This window comes from Macrotis lagotis, chromosome X, assembly GCF_037893015.1.
Source record: "Macrotis lagotis isolate mMagLag1 chromosome X, bilby.v1.9.chrom.fasta, whole genome shotgun sequence".
In the NCBI taxonomy this organism is placed as follows: Eukaryota; Metazoa; Chordata; class Mammalia; order Peramelemorphia; family Peramelidae; genus Macrotis; species Macrotis lagotis.
In genome coordinates, this window is record NC_133666.1 from 646,068,142 (window position 1) to 646,090,251 (window position 22,110).

General features: G+C 37.8%; 1 protein-coding gene across 2 annotated transcripts in view; it reads left to right on the forward strand.

Annotated features, from left to right (window-relative positions):
* Positions 1–22,110, forward strand: part of GNG7 (G protein subunit gamma 7) — a 393,869-nt gene that overhangs the window by 123,765 nt on the left and 247,994 nt on the right. For both annotated transcript variants that reach the window (XM_074204607.1, XM_074204606.1), the window contains exon 3: positions 12,017–12,116. The gene's annotated coding sequence lies outside the window, so the exon portion shown is untranslated. The remainder of the gene's footprint in view (positions 1–12,016; positions 12,117–22,110) is intronic.

Genomic DNA, 22,110 nt, shown 5'->3' on the forward strand with positions numbered 1-22,110 from the left:
CCTGAATTCTTCCTGCTAGAGCATGCTACCTCTCTCCCCAACTCCTTGTGGCCACTCTCTATATCTATATGTGCACATAGATAAAGGTAGATCTTTATATGTATGCTTGGTTTCTTTGAGTCAAGTATTTTTGCTTTTGTATCTCCATCACCTCACACAAAGTAGGCACTTAATAAATGAATGCTTAGTGGTTGATCCTTAGACTTTTCACTCTTGTATCTATCCTTTTGTTTCTGTGCCCTCTTAGTTGAGGTATTTATCATCCCCGTCCATGCCTCCACAATTGCCTCCTAATTAGTCTTTCTGTTTTGAGTAACCTCATTGTTCTATTTTGGACATGTTGAGTTTATATATGTAATATTTGTATGGATTTGTGTGTGTGTGTTACCTTCTGACTCTTCTGCTAAGCATATCTGATGTGTGTCTTCCATAGCTTATAGGTAGGTCATTTCTACTGGGGTATTTGGTACTTCAGACTCCAGTGATCTAAACCAAGCTCTATCTTTTGACTTCACTACTTTTGTTTGTGGCACAATCCTCTCTTCAGTGTCATAAACTTTAACTCCTTCTTCTTGCTTACTTTTGTTAATCAGTTGGTTGCTAAATCCTGTCAATCACACCTCATCATCTGTAGATCTGTGATCTTTCACATCTGCTCCTTTTTCTCTATTTCTACTACAACTACTCTAATATAGATCCTCATTACCATGTGAATGGACTGTAGCAGTAGCTTCCTAACGGGACTTTATGCCCATAATATATATACCAAATGGCATAACAATTAAATGCTTAAAATAAATGCAAGACATTGATAATAATGATGAGAAATTTTAATATTCCTTTCTCAGAATTATGTAAACCCAACAAAAGATAAGAAGGAAAATCTAGAACTGGATGAACTAGATTTAACTGACCTATGACAACTTTTGAATAGGAATACTAAAGACTATACATTTTTTAGCACCCTTTGTTACCTTTACAAAAATTGATCATGTGCTAGAGCCTAAAGTAATCATAAATATAAAAAAGTAGATATAAATAGGATAACCTCAGTAAAAATAGTGATGAATAAAGGAATCATGAGAAAAAGATACAGACTTAACTATATACTAAGAAATAACACCTACTACATACCAGGTCCTTTCCTAAGCTCTGGGAATACAAAGAAAGGCAAAAGATAGTCCCTACTATAAAGGAGCTCACAGTTTAATGGAGGAGACAATGTGCAAACAAATTATGTATGAACAGAATAAATCAGAAATAACTTCATAGGGAAAACACTAAGGTAAAGGAGGGACAAGAAGTACTTCTTACAGAGAGATGGACTTGAGCTTAAACCCAAGGGAAGCCAAGGGATGGAGATGAGGAGGAAGAACATTTCAGTCATGGGGGCAGATAGCCAGTGGAAAAACAGCCAGCAAGGCAATGTTACTGGCTTACAGAATGTGTAGAGGGAAATAAGGTAGAAGAAGTCTGAAAAGGAAGGAAGGAATCAGATTATGAGTTACTTTAAAAACTAAACTGATATTTGATCTGGCTGAATAGAAGTATGACTTGGTCAGATATATGCTTTAAGAAGAAAACTTTTGGCAGGTGAATAGAGTGGTGAGAGGCTTGAGGCAGTAAGACTAAACAGAATGTTTTGTAATAGTTCAATCATGAGGTGATGAGGACCTGCACCAGGATGGTGGCAGTGTCAGAGGAATGAAGGGAAGCATATATGGGAGATGTTATAATGGTAGAAAGGAAATAACTTGGCAGCTGATTGGTTCTACATACATAGTGAGAGAGAAGGAGGAACTGAAGAAGGTAGTGATCCTGGATAACTGGGAGGATAGTGGTACCTTTGAAAGTAATAAGAAAGTTAGGGAAAGGGAGATTTTATGGGAAAAGAAAATGAATTCAGTTTTATACATACTGAGTTTAAGATTCTTTAAGAAGACATCCAGTTTAAGATATCCAATAGGGGAAATAGAATAAACTATATAATAATTATAGTAAGATAATGGCTATGAAAAAGCATTTCAAAACAAGGAAAATGTTTATCTCTGAAAACATTGGGAACAAAAATAGAAAAAGATCAATGAACTAAGCTTGTATGAAAATAAACAACTTAGCAACTTAAAACATGAAAAGGATAAACAAAAAGAGAAACGTGAAAGCAGATTATAGAAATGATGCAAATGATAACTTTTAAAAAGACTAACAAAATCAGGAACCTAATCTAATCTAGAATGAGAAAATATAAATCACTAAAATAAAAAATGAGAAAAGTAAATTCAAAATGGTGAAGAAATAAAAGAAATTATAAAAAATATTTCATATAATTATATGCCAATAAAACTTGATGATCCTAAGGAAATTGATGAATATATATGAAAATATAAATTACTCAAATTAATAAAATAAGAAATTGTCTTATTAAGCAATCTAATTTCAAAATAAAAGATTAAGAGAGTCATAGGAAAAAACCTTGGTCAGATGAATTTACCAGTGAATGTTTTCAAATATGTAAAGAACAATTAATAACCAAAACACAATCCAAACTATTTCCAGTAATCTTCTTGTCTCAATTGTCTCAAGAAACAAATGGATGTCTACTGATTGAAAAAAAATAACTATAGCATAAGCAAGTAATGAAATTATTTTGTAGTAAGAAATGGTATGATTTTTCAACAAGATATAAAAATTCAGCAACATTTTTGAAGATTTATATGAATTGAGGAGTGAAATAGAGCAATTTAAATAAAAAGATAACTAAAAGGAACCCTCAATAACAGAAAAACAAATGAAAGTCCCAGGGAACAGGTATAAAACATAGCTATTCCCTGTTAGCAGCTAGGCAGAGGATTTCTTCAAGGACAGAATATTATATACTTTGTCAGATTTAGTCACTGTACCAGATGTTTTTGCTTAATTGTTTTGCTTTGTCTCTTGGTGGATATAGGCTGAAATTAGTATGAAATAAAAACAAAAGCCACTACTAGCTGTGTGACCCAGGATAAGGCACTTCACTACTGTCAACTTCAGTTTCCTCACCTGTAAAATGTGCTAGTAATAGCCCCTGTCTTCCAGGGTTGTTGTGAGCATCAAGTGTGACAACATGTACAGTGCTTTGCAAACCTTAAAGCATTTTATAAGTGCTAGCTGTGGTGATGAAGAGAAGGATGTAAAATGAAAACCCCTCAGCCTGCCATTCAAATACCATCACAATCTGGAGCCATTCCATCTTTCCAAATTTATCTCATTGCTCCCTCTACTCTCCGTGAACTCTATCTAAATGGTTCTCTCCATCATGTCATTTGGTTGCTTTCTTGACTTTGAATAGTCTCCTTTCTTTTATTGAATTATTTTTAGTTACTATATAATAATATCATACATTTATAAACTACATATTCAGTCACTTCTGAATCAGTGTACGGCCACTTTGTTCCTAACTTAATTTCTTAAGTTCTGTTTCTGTTTCTTTATGGAAGACCCATATCTGGAACTTGTGTTAGAATTCAGAAATGATATTTCCACTGTAATGGAGGATAAAAATAGGTCACTGTTAAAAATGGGTAGATTTGTTCTGGTTTTCATATTTTTATTTATCCTGTCACAGTTTTATTTGTAAATGCTCTTAAAACTTGAGCCCTTTTTTTTTTTTAGGTTTTTTTTTGCAAGGCAAACGGGGTTAAGTGGCTTGCCCAAGGCCACACAGCTAGGTAATTATTAGGTGTCTGAGAACCCAGGTACTCCTGACTCCAGGGCCGGTGCTTTATCCACTACGCCACCTAGCCGCCCCAAAACTTGAGTCTTAAGAGAAGCTTTCCAAAGAGCAGTTTTCATTTCTAAAAGAGTACTTTTGTGCTGTTTGAGGTAAAAACTACTTGTAATCTCCCACTATTAACATATTGGAAATGATCATTCTAAGTAGTGTTTTCTTTGCTTCCATTGTACTTCTACTTGGCAAGGAGGATCATTAGAAAATAGATTTGGCCCTCTGGCCCAGTGCCCTCATTTTACGATTAAATGATTTGCCTAAGGTCTTAGGCAAAATATTTGCTGATTGAGATACTTTCAGGACTCTGACCTGTTAATTGTGACTTGTTCATTGATCTCTCCAATCCCCATTTTCTAGGATCAGTAACCGATTTGAATAAGTCAAGCTGGAGATTTTTCTCATCTTGAGCATCTTAGAACCCATCCTCTTATTCAGTCAATTGTCTCATGTTATCACTTGAACCTCCACAGTATCTCCTGATTATATCCTTTTCTCTACACAGCTTCTACCCTCCTTCTAGCCCCATCACCTCTAACCTGAACTGTTACAATATCTCTAATAAGCCAAAAGGGCCATATGGCTGCTGCAGGACTGCCTTAGGACACCGTACCATCACTGAACTGCACAGACTCTGGCTGAGGCAGGCTGACCTATTGCAGTAGTTTTCTATTTGTTTATAGTTTCTCCTCTCTCAATATAGCTGCCAAATTTATAATATTCGGAAGAACCAAATATGATCAAATCATCCCTTATTCAGAAATCTTTAGTGGCTCCCTAGGATAGAAGAGAAAATTCTCAATCTGGAACTTGAAGCCTTTCCCAAATGCCTTTCTAGACTTAGTTCATATCACTCCCTAACTACTATGTGCCAGTTAAATTAACATGCACCCCCTTAGCTATACATGGCATGTCATCTCCTGACTCCAGCCTAATGGCCTTCCATATGCTTAATGAATTCTGACTATTAGAATATCAAGTTTCAATGAGAACACAGCTTCACTCTTACCTCCTACGTGAAACTCCAATTTGACATTCAGTATATCTAGTTGACAATTTGATTACAGGTAACTGATGCAAAAATGATTCCCACATAAAAAAGTTTTTTCTTCTTGTTTTTATTGTGATTAATGTTCACTATTGGCAATGCTTTCTGACTCTTTTAGAAGGATGTGTTCATGATAAGCCCTTTTGGCCTCTTTAGTTTCTTAATACTAAAGTATAGTTACAACCTAATATACTTTTTGCCATCCTTGCTTATACCTACTTTTGCATCAATGTCACTAAATGTCAATGTTAAATTGATTTGATCTTGTTGAGATTATCATTTCTTATACTGCAACAGATATAATCTCCATAAAAGTTACCATTTTCTTTCTAGTGGTCTTTGCTTGTGTTCAACTCCTTTAAGGCAAAAAGGCTATTCCAGGAAAGGCTGTATAATTGCACCAACTCCTCTATTTATTGATATCTGTAAGGAGAATTTGTGAGCGGTCCTTCTATTAAGCTGCAATTTCCTTATGTTTTTTGGTTTCATTAAGAAAAGTAAAGATGTCGATATTGATCAGGATACAATACAAAATTTACATTTTAGTATCAACTGTTAAATCAATTGTTTATAAAAAAAATCCCAAAATTGTCATTCTTAGGATTCTTTGATCACCTTTCTGCTCTTCTTCGGTCCCTACAGAAGCAAAAGAAGGATGTATAGGACAGAAGGGAATTTGATTTTTACTTTTTTCAGGGTTTCTGTCACCTTGAAATTCATCCCTTAGATTCCACCCTGTTAATGATGATGAGCCTTGCTGGTGAGCTTTCTGATGAGCCTAGGATCATAAGAGCCTAGACTGAGAGCTGAAAAGGGACCTTAATGTTTATCAAGGTCAACCAACCCTCTCATTCTACAGAAGAGAGAATGGAAGTCCAGAGGAGTTAGTTATGTTTCTCATCCTGGATGACACACTCAAAGAAAGTGATAAAATTGGATTGGAGCCTAGGACCTTCTGGTCCTTCCTCATTGTACAACCTCCTAGAGCTTGTACTCAACAAAGTCAAGCCTTTGATAATCCTTCACACCATAATCAAATGAGGGAGGGGTTTTTATGGAGGACATCATCTGTCACATGAGGATAGTAATACTTATGCTACCTACCTCATAGGGTTGTTGTGAGGAAAGAAGCACTCTGTAAAACTTAAATCACCACTGAATTGTGAACTGTTTAATAATAATTAATAATGGTAATTATTATTATTAGTATTGTTGTTGTTGTTATTGTTGTTGTTGTTAAACACTCAGTAAATACTTCTTAAAGTGCCAGTTAAGGTTGCCAGTTAGTTGGGTTTATGATTAATCTGGTATTACTGTAATGATAAAAATGTACTATTAGTTTTGCATTATTTCCAGTAAAAAAAATGAGGCAAGTGGCCTCAGTGTTTTGGGCAGAATAACCTTCACATGACCTCTCTAACCCAGAGCTACCATGTTTTTGCTGTCTATGTCTTTGGCTGCCCTTGTATTGCCTTAGGACAACATCACTGGACTACCACATAGAGCTCTGGGGTGACCCTTGGAAAATCTGAGCAATAAACCACTGCTATAAGGAATAGATTTTCTCTTCCTGCTATGAACACAGGAGCTATTACTTTGTATGATGCTAGAGGAGAGGGTTGGGATTTAGGGGTTGGACTGGTTAACCAGATGGATTTGAAATGAATTTCAGGAAATGTGTTTCTATTTCTACCTGAATTCACACATCAAATATCTCAAGGAAATTGAAGATGATCATGCTAATATTTATAATCCTGCAGCGTCAGGTTTGGCCGCAAGTCCACAGCTTACATTTCCCTTGCCTTGGAGAACAAATGTTCACTTTAGAGAGGTCCACTAGCTATAGAGGTAAAAAGAAATGAACTCATTTGGGAGTGACAAATTCCTTAAAGGAACAAAAAAAACCTGATTATTGTTGGTTTTTTTCAATATTGTGATAATGCATAATATCAAACAAATCAAATATGCAAGAAACACAATACTTTATTAAAATCATCTTCCTTGGTTCCAGTCCAAGGTGGTGGAGAAAAGACAGGAACTCACCTAAGCTTTCCCCCAAACCTTCAAATAATGCCCTAAAACAAATTCTGGGACTGCAGAACCCACAAAAGGAGAGAGTAAAATGATTTTCTAGCCTAAAACAATTTAGAGGTCAGCAGGAAATATCTGTCACATCAGGGTGATAACCTATATCAAATTGCTTGCCTTCTCAATAAGAGGTCAGGGAGGGAGAGAATTTGGAACTCAATTTTGAAAATTGTTTTTATATGTAATTGGGGAAAAGTAAAATGCTAAATAAGAAACTAAAAAAACTAAATAAAATTATCTTTCTTCTTCATCAAATAGTTGTGTCACTCTGTTCAAAAATCATCAGTGGGGGCGGCTAGGTGGCACAGTGGATAAAGCACCAGCCCTGGAGTCAGGAGTACCTGGGTTCAAATCCGGTCTCAGACACTTAATAATTACCTAGCTGTGTGGCCTTGGGCAAGCCACTTAACCCCATTTGCCTTGCAAAAAAAAAAAAACCCCTAAAAAAATAAAAAAAAATCATCAGTGACTTTTTCACTTTTTTAAATTTATTTTTTTCTTTCTTGTTTTTCTCTTTTGTTCTGACTTTCTTTCACAGCACAATTGATATGGAAATATGTTTAACATGATTATACATATATAACCTCTATTGGATTGCTTGCTGTCTTGGGGAGGGGGAGGAGAGGAAAAAAATTTGGAACTCAAAATCTTACAAAAATGAATATTGAAAACTATCTGTAATGGAATTAATAAAATAATATTAAAAATTATCAGAGGCTTTTAATTGCCTACTGAGCAAAATTGAAGCTATCTTTCCAGGCATTCAAGACCCTCTCAATTTTTGCTTAATGCATGGAGTTAATGAAAGGGAGAATTAGTTTACATTCTTCCTTTTCATTAACAACTCACATCAAGTCATCTGAACAAGTCCTAATCCTCCCCTCCCCTAGCTTTGCATTTGCTCAGTCTATTCCATATGCCTGAAATCTTCTATTTTATCTTTATTAAATTCTGATTATTTTCATTGCAAAATCTTATCATAAGCATTGCAATACAAATGAACTTAAGTATCCCTGGTCAGCAACTACCTTTCCCCTCATATTTCACATAAACCTATTTCATCTTTCTAATGTATCTGTCATATGATATTGTATATTAGACCTATGTTGTCACGAACTATAAGCTCCTGGAGAATAAGACCCAGTGTCTTAATGTTGTCATTCTGTGCTTGGATCAAAGCTTTGCAGAATAGTGACTTAATACTTTCTTTAAATTGTTACATTCAGCACCCACTAAGGCTCAATAATTTCTACTGGCAATGCAAAGGTAGAAAAATGACACAGTCCTTGTCCTCAAGGAGCTTGTAATGTCTACTGGGAGATAATACATTCTATAAATAGCAATAACAACAGCAATAATAGTTAGCATTTATATAATGCTTTAAGGTTCGCAAAGTTCTCTACAATTATAATTTCATTTGTTTCTCATAACAAAGATTCCCATTTTATAGATGAGGAAACTGAGGCAGACAGAAGTTAAGTGACATAATGAGGATCTGAGTAGCTAAAGACTTATGGACTCCAGACCCAATGCTCCATCCACTGTACCACTTTGCTACTCCTGTGCACTTGCTGCCACAGGTGTTGGCTGAGGCAAGTATGATTAAAAAAAAAGATCCAATGTGATAAGGGCAAAATCAAAATCTAACAAAATAAGAAAATTTGAGAGGGATAGTTCCAATCCTGCTTTCCTCCTGTTATGGCTTTCATGACCACTGGTGAATCATTTCCCCCTCTCTGGATCTCAGTTTTCTTTCATATAAAATGAAAGGATTAGACTAGATCACTTACTTTTTAGGATCCTTCCAACTCTAATTGTCTTCTCTTGTTTATGATCACTTCTAGTTGGGGGAAGATCAAAAGAAAGCTTCATGGAGAAGCGGTATCTAACCCATAACTTGAGAGGGTTTCAGTAGGGAGAGATGAGAGAACACATTCCAGATGAGGGAGTTTGGTTTATATCGGTGCCAGTAATGCCCAACAAGACTCTGGAAGGAAAGGCATGATAAGAAAGAAAGTAGCCCATAGATACTTTACCATTTGGGCATTGCTTTTGGGAGTCAGCTGTTCCAAGGGCCCAGAGCTGATTGATTCCTGTTTTTTTCTTCACCCCCCACTCCCAACTTCTATGTGGGTTTTATATTAGAGATTGATAACTAATGTACTGGTTACATCCTATCCAGAGTTATCCTGGATAAGGACTCTTTGGGAAGAAAAATGGGAATAGGGAACTTGTGTCACTGGCTCATAGCCCCAGAACTCTTAATTTAGCAGTGTTGTCTTCTGTAATATCTCAATTCAAAGTAAAATGATCTTTGAAAATGTTATGGTTACAACCTGGGACCTAATATTTAGTTGAATTCAACAGTTATTCTTTAAGTGCCTAGGACCCTGGCTAGGCCCCAAAAATACAAACACAAAAATGTCTCTGTTCTCAAGGAAATTCCTGAGTATACAGATGAGATACAGGCAAGTGGTCTAGGAGGCTGGGTGAAGAGAGGAGCCCACCTCTCAGGGCTCCCCAGCATCCTCCTTACGCTGGTTGCAGCATCACATTCTCAACAGCCCAGTTCATATTCACAAAATGCTTTTAGGTTTATTAAGCACTTTCCACACAGTAGCCTTGTGAGGTAGAACATATTACTGTTCTCATTTTACAAATGAGAAGACTGGGGGACAGAGAGATTAAGTTACTTCTCCCATATTCATGTAGCTAAGTGTCTGAGGCAGGATTTGATCTTGGATCCTGTGATTCTGAACCCAGCACTCTTTCCTCTAAGCCCCCAGGCCTCCTCTCCTTCTTAGAACCTCAGCTGGCACAGCTCTAGAATCCTGTCTGCCATCGGCTAATTGCCAGTTGCCAGGAAAGCTCCTCCTCCCCTGCCCTCCCCCGGGGCGGGAGAAGGTTTCTGTGGGCTGAATCTCACTTCCCTGAACTCTTTGCCTAATTGCTATGGGAACAGGAATCTGTCCTCTGCCAGCCAACTGGAGAGTTGGTAGGCATTATAGCTAAAGCAAAAGCTACACTGAGAATATGTCACACCTTTTCCATTCCCATGCCTTCCACCCAAAGACTGCTGGGAGCAACCCCAGGGAATGATAGCAGGGAATTGCCTTTTGGCCGGTTACTTCCAGTTTCTGGGAATTTTTGATGGCTTAAGAAGAATCAGTGGTGTGAGTGCTTGCTTTCCAGAAAGGCTATAGGACAGGGAGAAATCATAATGTAGATACTGAGGCCAACTCCTGTTTTCTTTTTATTCTGAATTTCAACACCAAGTGCATATTCATAATAAAAGGGAAAAAGAGGATTGTATGTGGAACTTGGAAGCCAGGTAGAGCTGGAGTCAAGATCTGACTCTTAAAATCCTTCCTCAGCCACTATGTGTGAGGCCCTGGGCAAGTCTTTAACCTTTCTCAGACTCAGTTTCCTCATTTCTAAAATGAGGATGATAATAGCCTCTGATGTAGGGATAAAGTGAGGTAATATATGGAGAGTGTTTTACAGACTATAATGTGCATCAGGTCAGCTATTCCTTTATATGATAAGTCTAGCCCTTATTTAGCTGCTCTGCTTGTCTGGGCTTCTTTTGAGCCTTTTTTCTCTGAGTTTTTTTTTTTAAAGGTGCCTCAAAAACCATCTTTCTTTGCTTTTCTTTTTTCTATCCTATCTCTATCTCCTTCACCCTTTACTCTTACTCTACCCTCTAATTAGGAAAAAAAAAAAAGAAAAACTGAGTCCTGGTAACAGATACTCAGTCAGGAGAAACAAATTCCCACATTATCTGAATCTGATACTTTATCATGCAACTTAAGTCTATCACCTTTCTGGCCAGAGGTGGGGAACAAACTATCTTCTGGAATCATAGTTATCTAGTGCATTGATGAACATTCTCAACTCCTCCAAAAAGATTTTTTTCCTTCAATGTTAATCTTTTTGTATAAATTGTTTTCCTCATTCTGCTCACTTCACAATGCATCGGTTCATACAAGTTTTCTCAGATTGTTCAGAAACATTTCATTTTGTCATTTCTTACAGTGCAATGATATTCTATTACATGCATAAACAGTAGTTTGTTTAGCCATCCCCCAATAGATGAGCACCCCCTTGATTTCTTGTTCTTTGTTGCAATAGGAAAAAAAAAAGCTTCTTGAAGAGATAGAAATATTGCAGTGTAGTGGATAGAGCACTGAATTTGGGTCCAGATTCCAGATCCATTACCTTCCTATGACCATGATTATGGGCAAGTCCCTCATCCTCTTTGGGCCTCAGGTTCCTTATCTGTCAAATTAAGGAACTGAACTAGATAGATATCTGAGTTCCCTATGAGCTCTTCCTTGAATATATTCTCATTGAATGGAAACCAATGAGAACAAGGGCCCAGCCTAATCAAATGGTCCTTCCCTAAGTTGACATTTCAAATAGGGTTAAAAATAGACACAGATGTACCCATACACAAAATTGTGATATTAGAACAAATTTCTATTGTGCTTTTTTGTTTTTGCAAGGCAATGGGGTTAAGTGACTTGCCCAAGGCCACACAGCTAGGTAATTATTAAGTGTCTGAGGTCAGATTTGAACTCAGATACTCCTGACTCCAGGCAGGGCCAGTGCTCTATCCACTGCCCAACCTAGCTGCCCCCCTATAGTGTTTTATGATTGATTGCAAGTCCTTTTTACATATCTCATTTTGTCCTTTCAACTAGCTGTAGGTAGTACTAGTATTATTCTACCCATTTTTTTTTTTTTAGTAGAAGAAATTGGAGAGTCAGAGAAGTTGCAATTTGTTTACAGTCAGAAAGTGGCTAAACCAGGGCTTGAACCTAGGTTTATTTGACTCCAGTTCTAGAATAATGTCTTTATAATGTCTTTTGACAGTGTCTTAAAATCAGTACCTCTGACCTTAACAGCAACATTTTGACCTCTGATTCTTGGGTTTATGATCCATAAAGTAAGTATATTACTGTTAAACAATACATATCTCACAGAACCATGAGGAAATTTCTTTGTAAACTATAGAGGATGAGAAGAATATGAGCTAATACTAATATCTTGTGAAATAAACAGTCTGGATATTATTTAATCATGTAACTCTTGTTTCCCATATATGCCTGTTACAGACACATTTTCCAGAGAACTCCACGGAGTCTGAGAGGTCAAGGTTGGCATTCCAGACACTTAAGAGGTGGAAGAGAAGCTCAAACGTGAATCTACTGACTCGTAAGTCTGATGTTTCTTCTCCAAGGGTATCTCTCCCCCATGTAATACTCCCTCTTTGTCCTTCTCAAGGAGAAAACTCTAGGATGCACCCTGCTTTTCTAATGTGAGATATTCCTAAGTGCCTGTTCACAGGGGTCCTGCTGCAGCAGAGAAAGCTCTTTTTTTTTTTTTTTAAGGTTTTTTTGTGGGATTAAGTGGCTTGCCCAAGGCCACACAGCTAGGTAATTATTAAGTGTCTGAGGTCGGATTTGAACTCAGGTCCTCCTGACTCCAGGGCCGGTGCTCTATCCATTGTGCCATCTAGCCACCCCCAGAGAAAGCTCTTTGAGGATCAAATAGAATCTGCCTATAAATCTACAATCTTGGGTTTGTTCTGGGAAAATTAACTCAATTGTGTTTGTGTAGAATAAAGAGCACTGGGACATAGGAATCAGAAAACTTGGATTTAGGGGGTGGCTAGGTGGCGTAGTGGATAAAGCACCGGCCTTGGAGTCAGGAGGACCTGGGTTCAAATCCGGTCTCAGGCACTTAATAATTACCTAGCTGTGTGGCCTTGGGCAAGCTACTTAACCCCATTTGCCTTGCAAAAACCTAAAAAACAAACAAGCAAACAAACAAAAAAAAGCAACTTGGATTTAAGCCCCATTTCTTTCACTTAACTTACACTATATCCCGATTGGTAAAATAATTGGGTTGCACTAGATGATCCCCAAAATCTTTTCCAGTGTTTATATTATATGATTATTGTTAACTTTATGCAATATATCCATTTTGCCTTTAGATGTCACTGCTGTATCGCCTTTCTCTGACTGAGGCCTTATAGTCATTGAGTTCTAGAATGTTAGTGTTGTAGTAGTTCAAGTCTTCATTTTACAGGTGAGAAAACTGAGGTACAGAGAGAGTCAGTGACTTGTCCCATTCCATCAGGTCAGTACCATAATCAGAATTAGATGGTCTAATTCCCAGTATGGTATTTCTTTCTTATATGGATTTATGGGCAATGTTCTGAATTGGGGATGTTTAAACTTTTGTGAATGAGATTGCAAAATATCTTGGGAGTCATAGGTGGTTTTAGGCAGAGATTCCTTCTTTTATTTAAAGTTTTTCATTAAAAACTATTGGAACATATAACCCTTTGAGAGATATAACTGTCCAAGGAATTTTTTTAGATCCCAGAGTGAAACAGGTATTATATGGAACCCAAAAGTATATGGATTTAGGGCTCAGCTGAATGCCCACTGTCCAGGATAGGGCAAATTGCATTGTAGCTGCTCAAGAAATGATGTATGTTTGAAACTAAACTTAAAGTCAATGTGGGGGCATCTAGGTGGCGCAGTGGATAGAGCACCAGCCCTGGAGTCAGGAGTACCTGAGTTCAAATCCGGCCTCAGACACTTAATAATTACCTAGCTCTGTGGCCTTGGGCAAGCCACTTAACCCCATTGCCTTGCAAAAAAAACTAAAAAAAAAAGTCTATGTAAGCATCAGGAATTATTACTTGCTGCTGTGTTTGTGCATTCATTTGACCTGGACAGTATCTCTTTCACTTTCATATCACCTTAGTATAAATCTTCAATACCTCTCAGCAGGTATTGTTAATAGCTTCCTAACTGGTTTTCCTGCCTTCAGTCTCTCTTATTTCTAGTCCTGCACAGTTGTCAAAATAATCTTATGTCACTTCTGTGCTCAAATAATTTTAGTGACTCAGACTCACAGAATTTCAGAGTTGGAAGGACATCTCAGAGCTGATCTAGTCTAACTTATACCCAAAGAAGAGTCCTTTCTTCTTGTTACTAGAGAAGTAGTAATCCATCAGTAAGGTCCATGATATCTTTTGCCCCTCTCCTTCTCTTTCTCTTTCCTCTTCCAGGCCAAATCTTCCCAGTGTCTCCCAGACTTGAAGGGTATCACCTATTCCGGGGTGCTGACTCCATCCCAATTGGCTCACTGGTTTTGATGTGCCCCATAGCGTGGTGGCCATACTCTCTTCCTCCCTCCCTTTTAGGGGCTCTGCCAGACTTAATTGTAGACTCTCTGCCTCTGCCCAAGCAATCCTCTGGCCTCAGGATGACAGGTGTGCATTGCTGCCACCATATCCCGCTGAGCCTTGGCTATCATTCCATGAAGGCTTTCCTGAGTCTTCTAGCAGAAAAGTGTTTTTTTTTTCTCCTCCTCTTTGAATCTTCTGCCCCATCTGGGGAGTTGTTTTTATTACTCTTGGGAGTCCATTAGTTCCTTGAGGGTGGAAGCTGTATTTTTTTTCCATCTTTATATCCTCATTGTTTAATACAGTGTCTTGCCATAGCAGGAACTTAATAAATATTTGTTTTTATTGAATTGAGTAAAGATTTTGAGAAGAGCCCTTCACTGAGATTCAGGAGACCTGAATTTGAGTACCTTGCTCTACTACCTTTTTTCAGTGTGAATTTAAGTCATTTTTCCTTCCTTTTTCCAACTATAAAATGAAGATTTGGAAATTATCTGGCCTCTCAATCTTAAATAATGTACTAGAGTGTAAACAGCACCAGATGAGTCTTACCCTCTTGAACCCTTAGTTTTCTCATTTGTAGAGGACAATAATGTCTGTGGTGCTGATCTTCTTGTGCTTGTGAGGATCATATAAAACAATACACACTTTATAAGCCTTCAAGAGCCTTAGTGAACGCTGGGCCCTGGAGTAAGGAAGACCTGAGTTCTAATTCAGTTTCAGACAATTACTAGCAATTCCAGGCAAGTCACTTCCCTTTTCTCAGCCTCATATGTAAAATGGGAATGATAATGGCACCTGTTTCAGATATTGAGGATAAAATGAGGTGTTTGGAAAACATCCCTTAAAGCACTTTATAGATTCTAAATAGATGATGATAATGGCTTCAGCTATTATGATCTTTTGCTTTCTGTGCCTCTTCTTTTATACATCGCAGTTTCCTCTTTTGTAAAGAGAGGAGTTGGACTAGTTGGCTACCAACTTTAGTCCTTCCAACTTTAAAATTCTGTCATTCTAAGATAAACGCCCTCTGTCTGTTCTGAGGATGGGGTGGGGGGGATGGATTGGCTGTAGGCCAAAGGAATGGGACAAGCGTATAGTCCAGGATAATTTCAAACAACTGTGAAACTTTTTTTTTTTTTTTTTTTTTTTAGTGAACAGCCTCCTTTTTGGCTGAGTAGTGGCCACAAGGTGGCAGCCAGAACCATCATAGTCTATTATTTCTGGCCCACACTTACCCAAATCCCAGAAACACCACAGTCTAGACTAACTAACAGGCCGAATTCTTCCCTTGTTAGGTAAGCCTGCATGTAGACGTTTCTGATTCTCATTTCCAGCCCGCGTTTCCCACTGTGCCTTTTCAGACTGCTGCTCAGCCAAGGTGTCACATCACCCCCTGAATGCTTAAAGGCAGGAGAGGCCAGATCTCCAGAATGGGATGTGGATGTGGAGATTGTGTAAATGATTCTTAACAACTATCTTGTGAACTGCTGTGGGAAGAAAGAAATTAAAAGGGTATCCCATCCAAATACCCTTTAGATTGAAGTGAAATTCTACCAGGTTTCAGCGTGGTCTTTTTGCTGGAAGTCTGATAAGCTTTGCTGACCTGTTGAATTCCTTTGAAGAACATTTCTTAAATTTCTCCTGAGTCTACCCCCTCAAGCTATAATATTGGCTTTGTAATTATATGGTTAAGGGATGGCCTTTCTCCCCTCGCCTACCTGTTTTAAACTTGGTCATGGTTTTCCTTTGTTTTACATCCGTATGCAGTTCAGCAGCCAGTTTGATATGATATGTTAGTCTCAAGTTTATTACCCAAGACAGGTGTCTGCACCAGCAGCCAAATGGGGGACTGAAGCTGGGGGTGGGAGGGAGAGAAACACAGGGCAGGTTCTGTCTGTCTTGTGCTAGCTATGGCTTTTCTTTAGTCTTTTGTTTAATTTGTTTATTGAAAGGGAGTTAAGTATTTTGAAAAAACCAATAAAATATAAAAATATTTGAGTTCTTTAGAGGCTATAGGTTATAGGTTATAGCAGTAAGAGCACCAGTCTGAGGTTCCAGATTCCAGGGCTGGCTATGTAACAGATATGCTGTGGGACTTGGGGCAAATTCCCTACTTTCTCTGGATGTGTCCGGGTCCCATCTGTAAAAAAAGGAGGCTGGATTGAGTTGATTTCTAAGGTCCTTTTCAGCTCTGCTGTATCCTAAGTACCGATGTCTATGTTATGGCTCTGCCCAGAACAGGAACCAAGAAATATAAATCTTATGACCTAGGTACTAAGATCCCCTCCAGCTCTGACATTTTCTGTTCCATTGGCTCTTCCAGCTGTGGGGTGCCATGAGTTCTGTAATCATTTGTCCTTCCTAGTTGCCCTTTCTTGTGAAATGCTTAGATAACTCAGAATACACAAAGCAATATTGCTTCTAGTAAACTCTAATTGTAACTCTTGTCAGGCACCCATTCTGAAGCCTGTTTCAGGGGTATTGTCTTTTGCCTTGGAGCAGCAGATTTCTCAAGGGCAGCTGGGAATCAAACCTGCTTTTTCCTTGGAGCCGGTTGGGGTCTAGTTCAGTCAACCCAGAGTTCTTGGGAATCTCCAGTTGACATTGCCCTGCCCTGTTGCAGGGCCTGATGCAGTTGAAGGAGGTTCTTTCCAAGTCTGTTGCAACACAGGAGAAATGTGGGAGGAGAGAGGGTGCTGGGATTGAGTACAGTTGGCTCTGTCTGGCAAGCTGCCAGCCAGGTCTGAGGAAAATTCTTGTTAGTCCTATTTGAAAAAACAAATAAATTTCCAAGAAAATGTTGAAGTGCTTCCTTGAAGCCTCTTGCAGTTAGCTTACAAAAGATAAAATTAATTTCCCTAAATGAGTGTGTGATAGAAGCTGTTCAGAGAGAACTGCTGATTCCTTTCTGTCTGAGGCTGGAAGGGGATACTCTGCAATGGAATGAACCTGGGACTTCCAGTCAGAAGATCTGTAGCCTGCTCCCAGGTCTAATTCTTTGTGTGAACTTAGACAAATCATTCTTTGGGTCCTACCTGACTTCCCCATCTGTAAAATGGAAAGTTGAACTAGATCATCTAGAAAGTCCCTTAAAGCTCTAATATTATGTTCTAAAGTTCTAAGTTCTTTTCACTTCTACTATTCTGGGTTCTAAAGTTATGGCTAACTCTGCTATTTTAGATTCAAAGGCCCCTTCCTGGTCTTACATTTTATGATTTTATAAGTAGCTTTCCACTGATATATTTTTTATATATAATTTATCTAAATAGGGATTCTTAAATTGAAGTTAATAAATTTATTTAAAAAGATTGATAACTTTTCAATATAATTGATTCTTTTGGTAATACTATATATTTTAATTTATGTATTTAAAAACAATATTCTGAGAAGCGGTCTGTAAGCTTCACTAGATTCCCAAATGAGGTTCAAGACACAAAAAAGATTAAGAACCTCTGTTCTAAATTGAGAGTTGATCTCAGTAGACCCTTTGCCATTAGGTGATGTTTCTGCAGTTGCAATTCTGCAGTCTACTCTAAAAGTTTCCATATGTATAAATGCTAGTTTTTGGACCTATAACCAACTTTGACTGGTCTGCCCAACACAGAAGACATGTCCTCTGCCTAAGGGGCAATTCATAGCCTATGGTCCTGAGTCAGTTGACTTTGGCCAGTCTTTGGGTTGATATAACCTATACTTAAAAATCAATAGTTATATAGGATATTATACTTGAACCTTTGAGATCATCTAGAGCAAGACGATCTTAACTTCTTGAATGTGTCTTGGATCTTTTTTAGCAGCCTGGGAAACCTATAGATGCCTATGAATAATGACTTTTGTTTAGAAAATATTTTTTATTGTAACTACAAAGTGATGGTTGATTTAAATAATTAAAAAATTTTTATTTTATATATTTTTTCATTGGGGCCATATCTCCAAAAACCCCCCAAAAAACACAAAAACAAAACAAAAACAAACCGAGGGTAATGTACAAGTTTCTGTATGTATAAAGTCATGCTCTATTTCTGGAGAGTAGCCAATCACAATTGCTTCATGAATCAAGGTGTGGAAATATATGGGTGTGTATGGATTGATTTAGAAAATGGTTATCAGTACAGACAAAAATAGAAATATACAGAAAAAAAGGAAGAAACACAACTTCAAAGATTTTTCAGTGATGAGAATCCACATTTGTATTTCAAGGTAATGTAACTGAAAAAGGAAAAAGAAAAAACTTGATGCAAATCCCTCCTTTTCCTCTGGCTCAATGAATATCATTTATTCAGTATAAAATCTTTATATGTTCCACATGTTAAGAATAAATGTATATTAAATCTTGTTAAAAAAAAAAGAAAATATTTTTTGTTGTGGAAGCTAAGTGGTGCAGTAGATGGAGCACTAGTCTTGGAGTCAGGAAGACCTGAGTTCAAATCCAGCCTCAGACATTTAGTAACTGTGTGACTCTGAACAAGTCATTTAATTCCAATTACCTTTCACCCACCCCTCAGAAATCATTGTTGAAGGAAATACTAAATTTTGGTTAGAGATTAGTGAAATTAAAAATGTAATCTCACCATTCAAGTTCACAGATCTTCCTTGTCCCAAAATATATCCAAAAACCCCAGGGGAAGGGCCTCTTTTATAATCCCTTCCATTTTTATAGAGGAAAAAACTGAGACCACAGAAAGAAATTCACTGAAGATCACAGAGAAAATTAATGTCAAAGCCAGGGCTACTGACTGATTGTCTAGGCATGTCAAGAAAACTACTTTCTCCTGATGAGGAGAAACGAAATTATTATCAGATAATTGGATCTGTTAGACCATTGATATGAATGCTTCCTCCACCAGTACAGAGAGCATCCCATTTATGACTTCTCAGTCCGTGAAGTTATTGTCCATGTCTTTTTATTAATATTCCTAGGTAATCTACCCAGTATGCTAGACTCCTATCTGTGGTTGTCTCAAAACTCGAGTTGTCTGTTTTCACTCATTCTTGCTACAAAACTGTGAGTTCCTGTGTATCCTTTATAACACTTTCCATGTTCAAATCATCATTGATAATATTCCACCACTTATTTATACAGAAAATGTCCTTTGGGTTACTTTCACTTATGATTTTTTTGGGGAGCATGATATTCCACGATTTGCAGCTAGAAAGCAGCATTAGGAAAATAATTAAGAGATAGGTTTTTGTGGCAATGTGCAGACTGGGATCACTCAAAGTTTTATGCTAAACTCCCATTCATTTCTTGTCAATTCTGTGCACAACTCATTTAGCATCTGCAGTGTTTGATCAACATATTTATATTATTAACAGTTTAACTCAGTGGTCCATCTAGTTAGGTGTCATCTCAGCAAAGTATCCCTTCTTTATTAAATGATATTCATATTTTTATTTCTATATATACATGTATATATAAGCTAACAGTCTGATATTGCTCCTTAAAAGCCCAATGTGACCTTAGAGTATATAAATAGAATTGTGCATCCTGTTCTCAATAGGTGATAATTTCTTTGCATGCTCACCTGATCACACCTAAGTAAAAATTTGAGGTGGCATACTGTTCCCATTTTAAGAGGGACTAACAAGCTAAAGAAAATCCAGAAGAGGGTTGCTGATAATGGGGAAAGGTCTAAAAAACATGTTTGAAGACCTGTGATATGGAAGTGAAATTGTACTACCTGACTCCAGAGAGCAAAAGGAGAAAAAAAAATGGGTGGAAGTTATAAAGGCAGATTTAATTAGCCAATCAGTCATCAGGCATCTCTTAAGCTCCTACTATGTGCTTGCACCCTGGGTATTCAAATACAATCATGAGACAGTCCCTGCCCTCAAGGGAACAATATTCATACTTATAATTACAAGAAATTAACAAAAGGGCATTTGGGGAGGGAAGCATTAGTTTGGAGGATGAAGTGTAGTGTAGAGGCAGAAATTGAGAAAGGCCTCATAGAGAAGATTCCAAGAGGCAGAGGAAGAGGGCATATCAGGCTTGGAAGACAGACTGCAGAAGTAGGAATGTTTGTGTTTGGTTAGCCCCTGATATATGTGAAGGACTGTAATTCTTAAACTAGGAAAGGTTAGGTTGGGCATTATAAGTCAGAGTTTGTATTTGATACCAGCAGCACACTGGAATTTATTGACATTTGTTTATTTTATTTGTTTTAGGGTCTTTTTTTTTTGCAAGGCAATGGGGTTAAGTGACTTGCCCAAGGTCACATAGCTAGGTAATTAGTGACTGAGATCAGATTTGAACTTAGGTCCTCCTGACTCCAGGGCTGGTGCTCTGTCCACTGTGCCAGCTAGCTGCCCCAATTATTGGCATTTATGAAGCCCAGAGTGCCATGGTCAGACTTGCATTTTAGGAATATAGCTTTGGTAGATGAGTGGAGGACAATTTGGAGAGGAGAGAGACTTAAGGTGGGGAGACTGTGAATGGACAGTCTGTGAATCCAGGCAATTGACTGGATAAGTGAGGTGAGGGAAAATGAGAATAATGGTGAAGTTATGAACCTGCAGGACTGAAAGCATGGTGGTTCTGTTTGACACAAGTCTCTTTCAAGGAAAAACTATTCAAAGTTTGCCTGGGACCTATAAAATGTTATCTTTTTCCTGGATCTTTGACCAGAAGGTTAATACCTTTTGGGATTGTAATCGAAAGTTTCTTAGATATGAAATTGCTTCAAGCTTCGAGATTGGGTGATTCTCTTTGGGACAGGATGCTCTCTAAAGTCCCTTCACATTTAGGGAATCTTTCATGACATATACACACCATGGGTCTGTCTCTCATTACATCTGAACAGGCTAGGAGTCTCCAAACCACATTTTATTTGCATGTCCTGGAGTTACTGACATTATACTGACCTTTGAAGTCCTGGTTAGCTCTTCTCCAATTCTGTTTGGCAAAATGCCTTCCTATTTATGCAGAAACACTTGATCTGTCTCAATTTGTAATTTCATTACACTCTGATGACAGAGATACTGTGTGTGGGTGAGCTCAGCTGAGTCAGAAATCTCTCTGGATCTTCATTTCTCCCACCTTCCACACTCCCCTGCCTCCTCCTTGCCTCCCCCTTTCCTACTCCTTACCTGCACATTGGGCCTAACCTTTAGCAACTGGAGTCTGTGGTTTTCTGTATGTAATTGGTGGCAGTAAACAAGTTCCCTTCCCCAATAGTATAACCTTTTCTTTTAAATACCATCTGATTTTTTTCCCCCAAAGGAGATGTGGCTTTGATTTTGGTCAAGCATGTATGTGTGTGAATGAAGAATGAAACAAATTTTATAAATGGTCTAGATCTGGTTTAGCTTTTGGCATACCTAGGGAAAGATTTTTTAAAAGAATAACTGACCATCTTGTACTTTCTTACCCCCATGCTTTTGTTTATATTGTTTCTTATCAACTGGAGTGCCACTTCATTTTTCCCTCCCCCCCATATCCCCCCAGTCTTCTCTTAAAATCTTACTCTTCATAGGGTTACAAATATATATAGAGCCAGAAAAGAATTTAGCAATCATTTCAGATGTGGAAATTGAGGCTTGAGAAGTGAATTAACTCTACAAAAGTTACAAAGAAAATAAGTTGTAGTGCTGAGATTTAAACTCAGGTTTTCCTGCTGAGTTCATTAGCCCAAGCTTCTACTTGATTCAAGAGTCCCTTCTCTAGCCCTCTCAGAAAACCATATAGTTTCTGCTTAGTTCTTTCCGGTGTTAAAGATATCTGCTACCTCACCAGTATCCTGTTTCATTGTAGTACAGCTCTAATTATTAGAAATTTTTTTCTGATGTTGAGCCAAGAATCTGTCTTGTTGTAACTTCCAACCTTTGACCCCAGCTCTGCTTCTCATAAATAGGTCTATTCCTTGATCCACAGGACTATCTTTGGGGTGTTTGGAGACAACAGCTCTATCTCCCTTTAGTCCTCTCTTCTTCACACTAAACATCTTCAGTTTCTAGAACTGACATGACAGTTTCTGCATCTTTCATTATTTTGTTTATCATTCT